Source organism: Monodelphis domestica, chromosome 4, assembly GCF_027887165.1.
Source record: "Monodelphis domestica isolate mMonDom1 chromosome 4, mMonDom1.pri, whole genome shotgun sequence".
NCBI lineage: Eukaryota > Metazoa > Chordata > Mammalia > Didelphimorphia > Didelphidae > Monodelphis > Monodelphis domestica.
Genome location: NC_077230.1, coordinates 211,795,697 through 211,809,282, shown reverse-complemented (window position 1 = coordinate 211,809,282; position 13,586 = coordinate 211,795,697).

The window sequence follows — 13,586 nt, the reverse complement described above, 5'->3', positions numbered from 1 at the left end:
GTTTCCGGGGTCTATTCTGCTGTTTCTTTTGAATTTCAATGCCCTAGGAGCATTCTGTTTGAGATCGGTAAGGAAGGGTTTCTGGAGCTCGAAACTTTAGCTTTCTCTAAGCTGCCATTTTGACAGGAAGTCGTTGAGAATGATTTTAAGTGGAATTTCTCTTCCTTTGTCTTGCTACTGGACTTTGTTAGTAATATATTGAAATACTGATTATTTATATGGGTTTATTTTTTAACCTGTAACTTTGCTAAAGTTATTAATTAATTCAACTAGTTTTTAGATTGATTCTCTAGGATTCTCTAAGCATATTATTATATCATTGACATAGTGATAGTTTAATCTCCTCATTGCATACTTTAATTCCTTCAATTTCATTTGCTTTTATTATCGCTAAAACTAGTATTTCTAGAACAATATTAAATAATAGTGGTGATAATTGAGATTGCTGTTTCACCTCTGGTCTCATTGGGAAGTCTTCTGGTTTATCACCATTATAGATAATACTTGTTAGTTTTAGATAAATAGTACTTACATTTTAGGAAAGGTCCAATCATTCTTATGCTTTCTAATGTTTTTAAAAGAAACAAGCACTATAATTTTAAAGCCTTTTCCTACATCTATTGAGCTAATTGTGTGAATTCTGTTAGTTTTTTTATTGATATGGTCAAATATGCTGACAGTTTTTCTAATTTCAAATAAGCCCTGACTTCCTGGGATAGATCCCTCCTGGTCACAGTGAAATATTTCCAAGATATATTGCTATAGTTTCCTTCCTTATATTTTATTTACAATTTTTGCAGTAATATTAATTTGGGAAATAGGCCTAATTTTCTTTCTCTGTTTTTACTCTTCCTGGCTTAGATATCAGCATCATAATTGTGTCATAAAATGAATTTTGTAGGACATTTTCCTTTCGCTTTTTTCCAAATAATTTATATTGTATTAGGAATAATTGCTTTTTAAATGTTTGAACTTATTCATTTGTGAATTTATCTGGTCCTGGGGATTTTTTTTTTCTTATGGAGTTCTCTAATGACTTGTTTAATTTCTTTTTTCTGGGATGAGATTAGGTAAGTATTCCATATCCTTTTTTTTGCAAATGTGAGTAATTTTTATTTTTCTAAATATCCATACATTGCATTTAGATTGTTAAATTTTTTTCAATAACTGGGACAAGTAGCTCTTAATGGTAGCTTTAATTTCCTTTTCTTTGGAGATGAATTTATGTTTTTCATTTTTTATATGGTACTTTGATTTTTTCTTTGATTTTCTTAAAAATACAATTAACCAATATGCTCTCTATATTTTTTCATAAAGCCAGTTCTTATTTTTATTTACTTTTTCAATTGATCTCTTAATTTCAATTTTGTTATTTTCTTTTTTGATTTTTATTATTTCCAATTTAGTCTTTAATTTGACATACTTACTTTGCTGTTCTTCCTTGATGTTATTCTCAGTTCTAGTTCTGAGTTTCTGTAAGTTTCAGTACTTCTAAGGTGATTTTTATGGCCTGTTGCCTGAAAGCTACTAATATAGTCTCCCCCAGGGCCTGTGAGGTCTTGCAGGACTCAGCGCACTATGAGCTACTTTGTGTTAGTGCCCAGCCTGGGCAGGGCTCCAGGCCACACACTAGGCTTACACTTGCCAGGTTCACTATGGACTGTCACCTTACACTGGGGATCTAGTCTTTACTACAGGCTTGGGCAAGGTCTCTGGACCTCCCCCTTGGGCTTGCACCAGTTCCATGAACTATGGGATGCTTTGTGTTGGGGTTTGGGTCCTCATGTAAAGCTTTGGATGAGACTCTAGTTATTCTTCTGTGCTTACACTAGCCAGGTGAAAGGCTTTCAGCTAGGGCTTGCAGTCTTGATGCAGGCTTTCAATAGAGCTTGAAATGTCAAAGTGTAGTTATGGAGGTACCGTTGACTTAAACAGGGTCTCAGGGATTTGATGTAGACTTGGGCTCAGGTTTAGAATCTCAAGCATTAATGGTGAGGTGGGAGGTCTTGCTGTTGGCTTGTGCCAGTGTTCCTTTGGTATGGCCTTGCTGAGGGCCCCAGAGAAACATACTCTTTAACTCTCTTCCAAATTGTTTGTGCAGGGAAATTGTTTTGCTCCATCTGCTTGTTTGTTCGGTCATGCCATTATTCATTTTAAAGCATTAAAGTATTATTTTAAGGTTCTGTGGAGAGGATTCTCATATTGGTTCAAGGTTTCTGTGCCTCTGTTCCAATTCTGCCATCTTTTGTCCATCTCTGGGGTATCATTATCTGAGATGAAGAAATATTAAGAACTTTCACAATAATACTAAGAGAGAAATGATCATTTTAACATAATATTTGGTGCAGCATAAAAATAGATATGACAAAGAGAAAACTAAAAAATAAAATCAAGGTAAAGGAATTTTAAAGAGGAGATAAAAATATTCTCTTTGATAAAGAGATAATGATTCACTTAGCCAGAGAATCAACAGAAAAACATATATCAAGGAAACAGAAACAATTTTAATCAAGATGAGAGATAAAAATTTTTTTTGCCTATTACAAACAATTACAAATAAGATAAATTATTTTTTCAAAGCTTATTTTGGTTGGCTACATTTTAATATTCAATTAAAGTCCTACCTTCTTCCCCTCTCCCATTAAAGAAGACAATATTTGACAAAAATATATATGTATATATAAAACAGTGTCTTATTTATTTCTATTTATCAGTTCTTTCTTTGGAGGTAGATATACACAAGTCATTCTTCTAACAGTCTTAATAGATAAACAAAAAATAAGGAAAAAAGGTTCCTATATATATATATATATATATATATATATATATACATATATATATATATATATATATTTGGTGTTTTACATCCCATTTATATAATAACTATTGAATTCAAAATTGGTCATTAAGTAGAAAATATTTGTAAAATATTCTATTTCAATCACATATAATAAAACAATTTGTTTTCAGGAATTACATTAATCCACCAATAGTGAAAAGAAAAAAAGACTGAGAAAAATTACAAATTACAAAAATTACATGTACAAATTATATAAGGAATCAGTACAAATTTATAAGATAGAAAGTAATTTCCCAATAAAAAAATGGTCAAATGTTTGAATAAAATGTTCACACTATTAGAAAACCTCTAATAACCATCCCAAAATACTTCAAATTGTTAATGAAAAGTGAAATTCAAATTCAAGTAACTGTGAATAGTGATGCCAACCAATTCCATAAAAGTGGCAAAACTATAAAACATCATAGTTAATATGAAAGGCTGGTCTAAGGAAGAAGATTCATACTCATTTCATAGTTGTGAATTGACCCACCATTTTACAAGGTAATTTTAAATTTTACAACAAAAATTACAAAATCATTCATATACATTGGCCCTAATACCATATAATGGGGTGAGGATTTTGGGTGGGGAAGTGGGCAGCTAGGTGGTTCAGTGTTGATTGATAGCCAAACTCAGGGATAGAGATTCTGGATTCAAATATGATCTCAGACACTTCCTAGCTGTGTGACTTCCAGCAAGTCATTTAACCCACATCACCTAGCCCTCACCACTCTTCTGCCTAGAAACCAATACACAACAAAATCATATTGTTTCCAAGACAGAAGGTAAGGGTTTTAAAAATACCCTATAACAGGGTTTATAGCCCCAAAGAGTTAATTATTAATAAGAAAAATATTTATTAAAGTTTTTATCAGCATTATTTGTAATAGGAAATACTTGGTGTTAAAAACTGTGTGTGAGGATTTGGGTAAGATTGCTGTATATCACTATAATGGATTATTATTATTTTTAAGGAACCAAAAATGTGAAGTTTGATTGGATTTTTTGGACCAAGTCACATTTTTATACTTTCTCTTAGTTTAGCTTTTTGTTTTTCCAGGAACTATATATTGTGAGTAACATGTGAGAGACTCTGGAGTCCCAAGGAAAATGGCCTGGAATCCTGTTCTATTCTGAGGTGTGGCAGTGGAAGAAAAGGAATGAAGAAAGAGCAGGAATGGGTGAGTGTGGCCTCTGAGGGACTGATTCAGCTGTGATCACTCCCAGGAGAGTGAGATCTCTGGTTTCTAATACAGGGGGAATGTGGCCAGTCTGCTTGTAATTGCAGTGGCAGAACTGCCTGCCAGATCTGGTTAGAATATCTGAGATCAATTACTGACTGGGGCTTTTGCTAAGAGACATGGGGATTACATCATACCCTGTACTATAAAAACTGGAATAACTAAGGCCAAGAAAATGAAGAAAACAAAACAAATACACAAATAATATTCATGAAACCTGAGGTAATCTAATACAATGCACTAGGAACTCTGGGAGTCTAGTGAAAGCCAATAATTAAGGCTATTGGCCTGCCACTAAAAATTAAAAAAAATGATAAATTATTAAATAAATAAAGATAAATATATTAAAATAGAATAAATTTTAAAATAAAAAAGGATGATAAAAGAAGACCTTGGTTCAAACTCAGAGGTCAACAAAGTTTTTCCTACTTTAAAAACAGGAAAGAAATATAGTAAATGGCTGAAAGCTTAAAAAGAGCTTTTGGAATAACTAAAAAAAACTTTAAAAGCCAAATAACAGAAGTTGAGGAAAAATAATAGTTTAGAATACTTTAGAAAAAAATAAGAGCAATGCAAGAACATCAAGGAAATTATGAAAGAAAGTTCACCCAAATGGAAAAAAAAGTCAGAAAGTTTGAAAGAAAAAATGTATTTAAAACTAGAATTGGAGAAGGGCAAACTAATGATATCCTAAGGAAAATAAATAATAAAATCAAATCAAAAGAATTACCTAATAGAAGAGAATATGAAACATTTTACCACAAAAACAAGTGATATGGAAAATAGATCCAGGGAGAGACATTATAATAATAGTTGGACTCATGGAAAGTTACAATAAAAAAAAAGTTTAGATATCACACTCTAAATCCAGAAAAACTGCAAAGATATATTAAAAACAGAAGGTAAAATAGAAATCTAAATAATACACCAATCACATCCTCAATGAGACTCCATGATAAAAATACACATGAATATCATTGCTAAGTTCTGTAGTTCACAATTTAAGGGGAAAATATGACAAAAAAAAAAAACAAGAAAAATAAATAAAAACTCTTCAACTACAGGCAGAATAACAAGAATTAGCAGTCACAACATTAATAGAATTCAGGGCATGGAACATAGAACTTCATACAGTAAAAGAACTGGGCTTAAATCCAAGAATATCATGTCTAGAAAAAATGGATATTCAATAAACTAAAAAAATTTCAACTATTCCCAGGAAAAAAAAAACAAAATTCAATGGAAAATTTGATCTATTAGAAACATATACAGATGATTATGAAAGACTGATAATAAGTGACTCAAAAGGTCAAAATGTTTAATACATGTATGAGAAAATGTCATCCAGGGCCCCTGGGAATAGCATAATTTCCAGGGTATTTTGAAGGGGCATGAAAAACTTGAGCTAAAATGATAGTGAAGTAAATTACGAGGAAATAGAGCTGCCTGGCAACCTGATAGAGGAGAAGTGAGGGGAGGAACTTCCACGGAGAAGGGGAGCAGGATGTTGAGGACTAATAATACTAGAACCATACTTTCATCATATCTAGGATAGAAAACAACCTACACAATTAGAATGGTTAAAAATAAATTCTTAATGTACCAAGAAACAGTGGGAAAAGAAGTTGATGAGGAGGAAATGGGATAGGATAAAGAAAAGACAAAGCAAGGGGAAAACACCATAAAGGACTAAGAATCTAGTAGAAAAAAAAGATTAGATTAAGAAAAAGGAGTGCAAGGATACAATAAAAAGGAGGGATATCAAGAAGGGAGGGCATGTCAAGAAATAGGGGAATAAGGTGAAGTGATAAGGGAGGGAATCTTAAGATAAGAAAAAGGAGGAGTTTTTAGAATCAAATCCATATCAAGAAGTAAGCAGAAAGAATAATAATAAATAGATTGTAAGGGGGAAAAGACAAGGTAGGGATCTTTAGGAAAGTAGGCCAATTTGGAATTAGGAGGGCAAAAGAAGAGGATAAGAGATTTCTAAGAAGTGGTGAGAATTGGAGATAGAGCAGACAGAAGAAATTGGACATCTGAGGATGAATACAGCAAAAAAGAAAGAAAAAGAAAGAGTGAGGGAAATAGAATAGAGGAAAATACACAAAAAGTAATTATGCCACTGAATATGAATAAGATGAATTCATCCAAAAAATGAAAACAAATAGGAGAATGGATCAAAAATCAAAATCTGGTAATATGTTGATTACAAGAAAAACACTTAAAAATAAGAGACACATATAGAATTAAAATAAAGGTCTAGAACATACTATGCCTCAGATGACACAAAGAAAACAGGAGTAGCAACCACAATCTCTGACAAAGTCAGAGCTAAAATAGATATAATCAAAAGAGATAAGCAATAAAACTATATTATATTAAAATTTACCATGCATAATGAAGCATTAGCAAATTTAAATCTATATGCACTAAACATTATAGCATATAAATTTTAAAGGAAAAATTAAATGAGTTACAAGTGGAAACAAAAAAGAAAATAAAAATACCGTGTGACTTTAATTAATCCCTCTCAGAACTATATAAATCTAACCATAAAATAAATTAAGAAAGAAATAAAGATGAATAGAATCATAGATTAATTAAATATGATAAATATCTAGAGAACTGAATGGAAACAGAAAATAGTATATTTTCTTTTCGGTGGTACATGGCATCATCACAAAAATTGACCATATGTTAGGGTACAAAAATATTATAATTAAAAGTACAGAAGCAGAAATATTAAATGCAACCTTCTAAGACCACAATAGAATAAAAATCTTATATAATAAAGGGCCTTGGGAACAAAAAAACAACAACATCCCAATTAGAGATTAAGTAACTTATTCTTGAATAGTGAATGGTGTAAAGAACAAATTGTTGAAATGCTAATTTCATAAAAGATAATAATAATAGACTATATTAAACCCATTGCATATAAAAAACAATAATTAAAGGGAAATTATATAACTACAATTCTTATAATAATAAAATAGAGAAAAAAGATAAAATCATTATTAATGCAAATTAAATTAAATATACATAAACTACTGAATTACTAAGTAAACCTAAGGTTTTGTGTCATGAAAAAATGAGGAAATTGATAAATCATTGGCAAATCTAATTTAAAAAAGAGAAAATTAAATCAGTGGCAGGAAAAGGATGAATATACCACTAATTAAGATGAAGTTAAAGCTATTATTAGGAGTTATTTTGCTCAATTATATGAAAATAAATTTAACAATAAAAAGAAATAGAATAATACTTACAAAAAGATAATCAGAGCAAGAAATAGAAGACCTAAATAAACCAGTTTTATAAAAAGAAATTAAATAAGTCATGAATGAATTTCCTCAAAAAAAAAAAAAAACCTATGTGACCGAGGAGGATTTACAAGTGAATCCTATCAAATATTTAATTAACAATTAATTCTAATATTAAATAAATTATTTGAAAAAAACAAATAGATTAAAGAATATTTATCAAACTCCTTTTATAAAACTAATATGGTTCTGATACCTGAATAGTAAGAGAAAAAAACAGAGAAAGAAAATTATAGACCAATCTTTTTAATGAATATCAATTCAAAAATCCTAAACAAAATATCAGCTAGGAAACTACAAAAGTATTCACAAAGAGAATAGATTAAGACCCAACAGGATTTATATCAGGAATTCAGTTCTATTTTAATATCATGAAAATTATCAATATAATGGATAAAATCAATAAGAAAACATGTGAATGTATCAGGGGAGGGAGAAAAAGAGTTCAACAAAATGACACACTCATTCCTATTAAAATCACTGGAAAGCTTATGCATAAATGATTTTTTCCCCTTAAAATGATATGAAGCAACTACATAAAACCATCAGAAACATTATTTATAATGGTGAAAAGCTAAAAGATTTCCTAATAATATCAGAAAATGAAACAGGGATGCCATAAACCCAACATAATTTAACATGGTATTAGAAATGCTATCAATAACAAAAGAAAAGGAAATTGAAGGAAGTGGAATGGGCAAAGACATAACAAAAATATCTGTTTGTAGGTGACAATGACAGTATATGTGGAAAATCCTAGACTTGACTAAAATACAAAATAACCAAAGATAGGATAAAATGTCAGGGAGTATATCTGCTAAAACAAATCCATGAACTATATCAATATAACTGTATAATGCTTTTTACACAAATAAAGTAATATTTAAATTTAAAAAAATATGAATTGTTAATGGTTGGGCAGAACCAATATAATTAAAATGACAGTTCTAACTAAACTTATCTACTTATTCAATACCATTTCCTTAAATTACCACAATATTATTTTATTGAGTTAGAAAAATAATAGCAATATGCATTTGGGAGAATAAAAGATCAAGAATAAAAAACGAATCAATAAAAAATAAAGTAGAGCTAACAGTAACCACATTTTCAATTGTAGTACAAAGCAGTAATTATGAAAACTATGTACAAGGAGACAGTTGTGAGAAATATGAGCTCTGATGGTTGAGAAGAGTATTAGTTATGGAAGAAAAACTCAGGTCTCGTGGTTCAGTCATGAATTCAGTTAACTGAGGAAAGTGAAGATTGAAAGGATTAGAAAAGATTTGAGTGGAGACAAGGTGGCAGAGTAATCCTCAGCATCTCTATGCTACCATAAGAATCCTCCCCAATCAATATCAAAATATCATCATAAAATGAATACAGGAGTTAAAGAACCAACAAGGAGAGAGAGTGAAATAACTTTCAAGAAAAACCCCAAAAGTATTCAAGGAACATTTGGGGCAATTGGGTGAGAGGAGAGCAGACCCAGCAAGAAGCTTTAGCAAGGATGAAAGAGCAAGCCAAGAGAGAGCCATTCCTCCCCATCCCCACCCCTCCATCTCACATATTCTACCAGAGGTTTGGGACCCTGAGAACCTATGTGAGTGAAAAGTGGTGAAATCCAACCCTTGAAAGTTCAAACCTGTGGAGAAGTTCAGAACCCCATAACAGAGAATTCTAGTCTAGGCTTGGGACAAGGACTTAATTCATACTTTGGGGTAGATGATAGTACTAAGTATTAATTACTAAATTCTAATCTTTTTGTCTAAAGCTTAAGGAAGAGCTCCAAGAGAGGACAATCAAGGGTGTGCCTGATTAGATCAAGTTACATAGACCAAAAATTTGAGACTAAGCCTGAGGTTACAATTTGATCAGTTTCTGACCTAATCAAGATCAGAGTAAAACAAACAAAAAAAAAGCTTACTCTTAAGCCTGAAGCTATCATCATCACAAGGGCCAATTGAATCATCAGGAGGAGGGACTCTCAGAGTTCTCAGCCCTCAGACCATTACATTATCCCCCCAAGTCCACCTATAATCAGATAGAAAAAATGAAAATCAACATGAAAGCACCTAACCTTAAATAATTTTTATAAAGACAAAGAGCAAGGTACAGAAACAGAAGGGGGCAGTGAAAGCAAAGGAAACACACCCAAAGTCCAGAAGAAAAGTATGGATTAGATAGATTTTGGAAGAACACATGCACAAAAAAATAATTCAAAACCAATTAAGAGACTCAGAGGAAAAGTGGGGAAGAGAAATGAAAGTGATGTTAAGAGAAAGGCAAGTGAAAATTTAAAAAGGCAACCAAAAACTGGAAGAAAAACCAGGTCTTAAAAATCAGAATTGATCATCTAGAAACTAATGAGTTAATGAGAAATAAAAAATAATAATAATAAAGCAAAATCAAAGAGATGAAAAAATCAAGAAAAACATGAAATATCTTATTGAAAAACAATTGCTCTAGAAAATAGATTTAGGAGAGATAATTTGAGATTTATTGGACTACATGAAAACTATGATCAAAACAAACAAACAAACAACCTTGAATTCATATTACAAAAAAATATCCAAGATAAATGCCAAGAGATCCTCAAATAAGAAAAGAAAATTAAAATTGAAAGAATTTACAGATCTCCTTCAGAAAGAAATTCTCAGATGGCAAATCCCAGGAATATAATGACAAAGTTCAAGAGCCACCAAACCAAGGAAAAAATACTTCAAGCAGCTAGAAAGATACCATTCAAATACCGTGGAGCTACAATCAGAATCACACAGGACCTAGCAGCTTCTACATTTAAGGATCAAAAAGCATGGAATATGATATTCAGAAAGGTAAAAGATTTGTGTTTATAACCCAGAGTCATCTATCTCGCAAAACTGAGTATATTCTTTCAGGGGGAAAAATTGATATTCAATAAAATAGAAGAGTTCCAAGCAATCCTGAGGAATAAGCCAGACCAAAAGAAAAAAATATGAACTTCGAAAACATAAGACACAAGAGAATCCCAAAAAGATAAATGAGAAAGATTAAATTTAAGGGGCTCATGTAGGTCAAAAAGTTTATATGTTTACATGGAAAGTGGATTTCTATAATTTTCAAAAATTAGTCTTAGTAGTAGAGAGGATAGAAGGGATTTACTCAGAAAGAGGGTGGAGAAGTAAGCTGATTATAATGATATGTTGTATACAATGATATGTGATGATATACATATGTAAATATGGATGTTTGGATGATGTGGAACAATATGTATAATATATGATATGATATGTATGCTTATGAATGATATGTAAAACAATCAATCATTGAAAGAGTGGTTTGCACTGAAAAAAGGGAAAGGAGAGATAGAATGGGATAAATTATATAGCATAAAGAGGTATAAAAATCATTATAGAGAGGGGAGGATAAGGGTGCTAGCAGGCAAAGCTTAAATTTTACTCTCATCATAAAGGGCTCAGAGAAGGTAAAAAAAGAATACTCAGTGGGCTATAGAATTCTATCTTACTCTACTCAGTCAGGTATAGAATTCTATCTTATCACACAGAGAAGTAGAAGGGGTATAAGACAAGGGACAAGGGAGGTAATTGTAGGGGAAAGTGTGTGTGGGGGGGGGAGTGACAGAAAACAAAACAAATGGTGAAGAGGAACAGAGAGAAAGGAAATAGAGCAGAATTTAAAGGGGATAATATGATATAGGGCAATGCACAGTTAGTAATCATAACTCTGCATGTGAATGGGATAAACCCACCAATTAAATGGAAGCAGATTTCAAAGTAAATAAAAAACCAGAATCCTGCTACATGTTGTTTACAACAAACACATTTTAGTCAGGGTGATGCACATAGATTCAAGGTAAATGGTTGAAGAAGAATTTATTATGCATCATCTTAAGTTAAAAAAGGAGTAGCAATCATGATATCAGACAAAGCTAAAATAGAAATTGATCTGATTAAAATAGATAAGAAAGGAAATTATATTCTGTTAAAGGGTACTATTAAAAATAAAATGTTATCACTTCTAAACATTTATGTACCAAATGGCATAGCATCTAGATTCCTAAAGCAAAAGTTAAAGGAACTCAATGAGGAAATAGATAGTAAGACCCTATTAGCAGGGAATCCCAACCTTTCATTTTCAGAACTAGATAAATCAAACTGAAAATAAATGAGAAAGAAGGAAGGTAAGTTAATGAAATGCTAGAAAAAATAGAGTTAATAGATATATGGAGAAAAAGGAATATGAATAAAAAGGAATATACCTTCTTCTCAGCATTACATAATTCATATACAAAGATAAACCCTGTACTAGAGCATAGAAATATTGCAAACAAATGACAAAAAGCAGAAATAATAAATATAACTTTTTCAGATCATAATGCAATAAAAATTATACTTAACAAGGGTCCATGAAAAGGTAAATTTAAAATTAATTGGAAAATAAATAATCTAATTCTTCAAAGCTGGTGGGACAAAAGGAAACAATTACAGACTTCATTAAAGACGATGGCAATGAGGAGATATCATGTCAAAACCTATGGGATATATCCAAAGCAGTATTCAGGTGGAAATTGTATATCTCTGAGTGCTTATAGCAACAAAGTTAAGAGGGAGGAGATCAGTGAATTGGGCTTGCAACATAAAAAAGTTAGAAAAAGATCAAATTAAAATTCCCTAGCTAAAAACTAAATTGGAAATCCTAAAAATTAAAGTAGAAATTAATAAAAGCAAAATCAAAAGAACCATTGAACTAATAAATAAGACTAGTAGCTGATACTTTGGGAAAAAAAGCAAATAAAATACTTATTTATCTAAAAAAATAAAGAAGAGAATCAAATTAAAAGTATGAAGAAGAAAAGAGTGATCTCACCTCTAATGAAGGGGAAATTAAGATAATTATTAAGAACTATTTTGCCCAATTATATGACAATAAATATGACAATCTAGATGAAATTATTGAATATTTACAAAAATATAAATTGCCTAGATTAACAAAAGAGAAAAAAGAATACTTAAATAATTCCATTTGAGAAAAAGAAATTGAACAAGTCATCAAGGAACTTCCTAAGAAAAAATGCTCAGAGCCAGATGAATTCACAAGTGAATTCTATCAAACATTTAAAGAACAATCTAGTCCCAATATTATACAAAATATTTGGTAAAAAAGCAAAGAAGGATTCTTACCAAATTCTTTTCATGACATGAATATGCTTCACATACCTAAGCCAGGAAGACCATAAACAGAGAAAGAAAATTACAGGCCAGTTGCCTTAATAAACATTGATGCAAAAATCTTAAATAAAATACTAGCAAAACGACTACAAGTTATCACAAGGATGATCCACTATGACCAGGTGGAATTTATACCAGGAATGCAAGGATGGCATAAATTAAGAAAACCATTCACATAATTGACCATATCAATAATCAAACTGACAGAAATTACATGATTATCTCAATAGATGCAGAAAAAGCTTTTGATAAAATACCAACACCCAAATCTATTGAAAATAACAGAAATTATAGGAATATGTAAACCTTAAAATTTCCCAGACACTACTTTATAAGATTGGATTAAGACCATTCCCCATTTGGGCAGTGAACTCTACTTAAAGCAGGAATGTGAGAATTCTACTTTATCTACTTGGGTCTGCCCTAGGGGAAGATAAAGTTGTAAACTCTTTTCTGAACAATGAAAGTACTTAAACCCATATTTTTCTTAAGCTAAGTACCTATAAAGGTCAAGCAACTTGTGAATTTACAAGGAACAAAGAACTGGAAAACTTACTCAGAGCTCTCCTGGTGTGAATTACTCAAAAATCCACACTGTCTTAGGTGTGGACTAAAAATGGGCAGTCCTTTAGAAACATCTACAGTGATTGGTAGATGTAAGGACTTAGGGGAGGTGACAGAGGAAATTTTGCCATTAAAAATAAGAGCTCAGGGAAGAGCTAAAAAGTCATTCTGAAATATTCAGATTGGAGAGACTCATTCTGAGGAGGCTGATTCTGAAACATTCAGATGGAGGAGGGAGCTGGTGAAAGCAGCTGAGATGCTGCTGGCCTGGTGTCATTAGAAATCCTTACTTAAACAGATCTGATGGTGAGTTATAAAAAACTGACTGATTTCTCTTTTAAGACTCAGGTCTAGGCCATATTGGCTTGAGGCCCTTCATACTTAT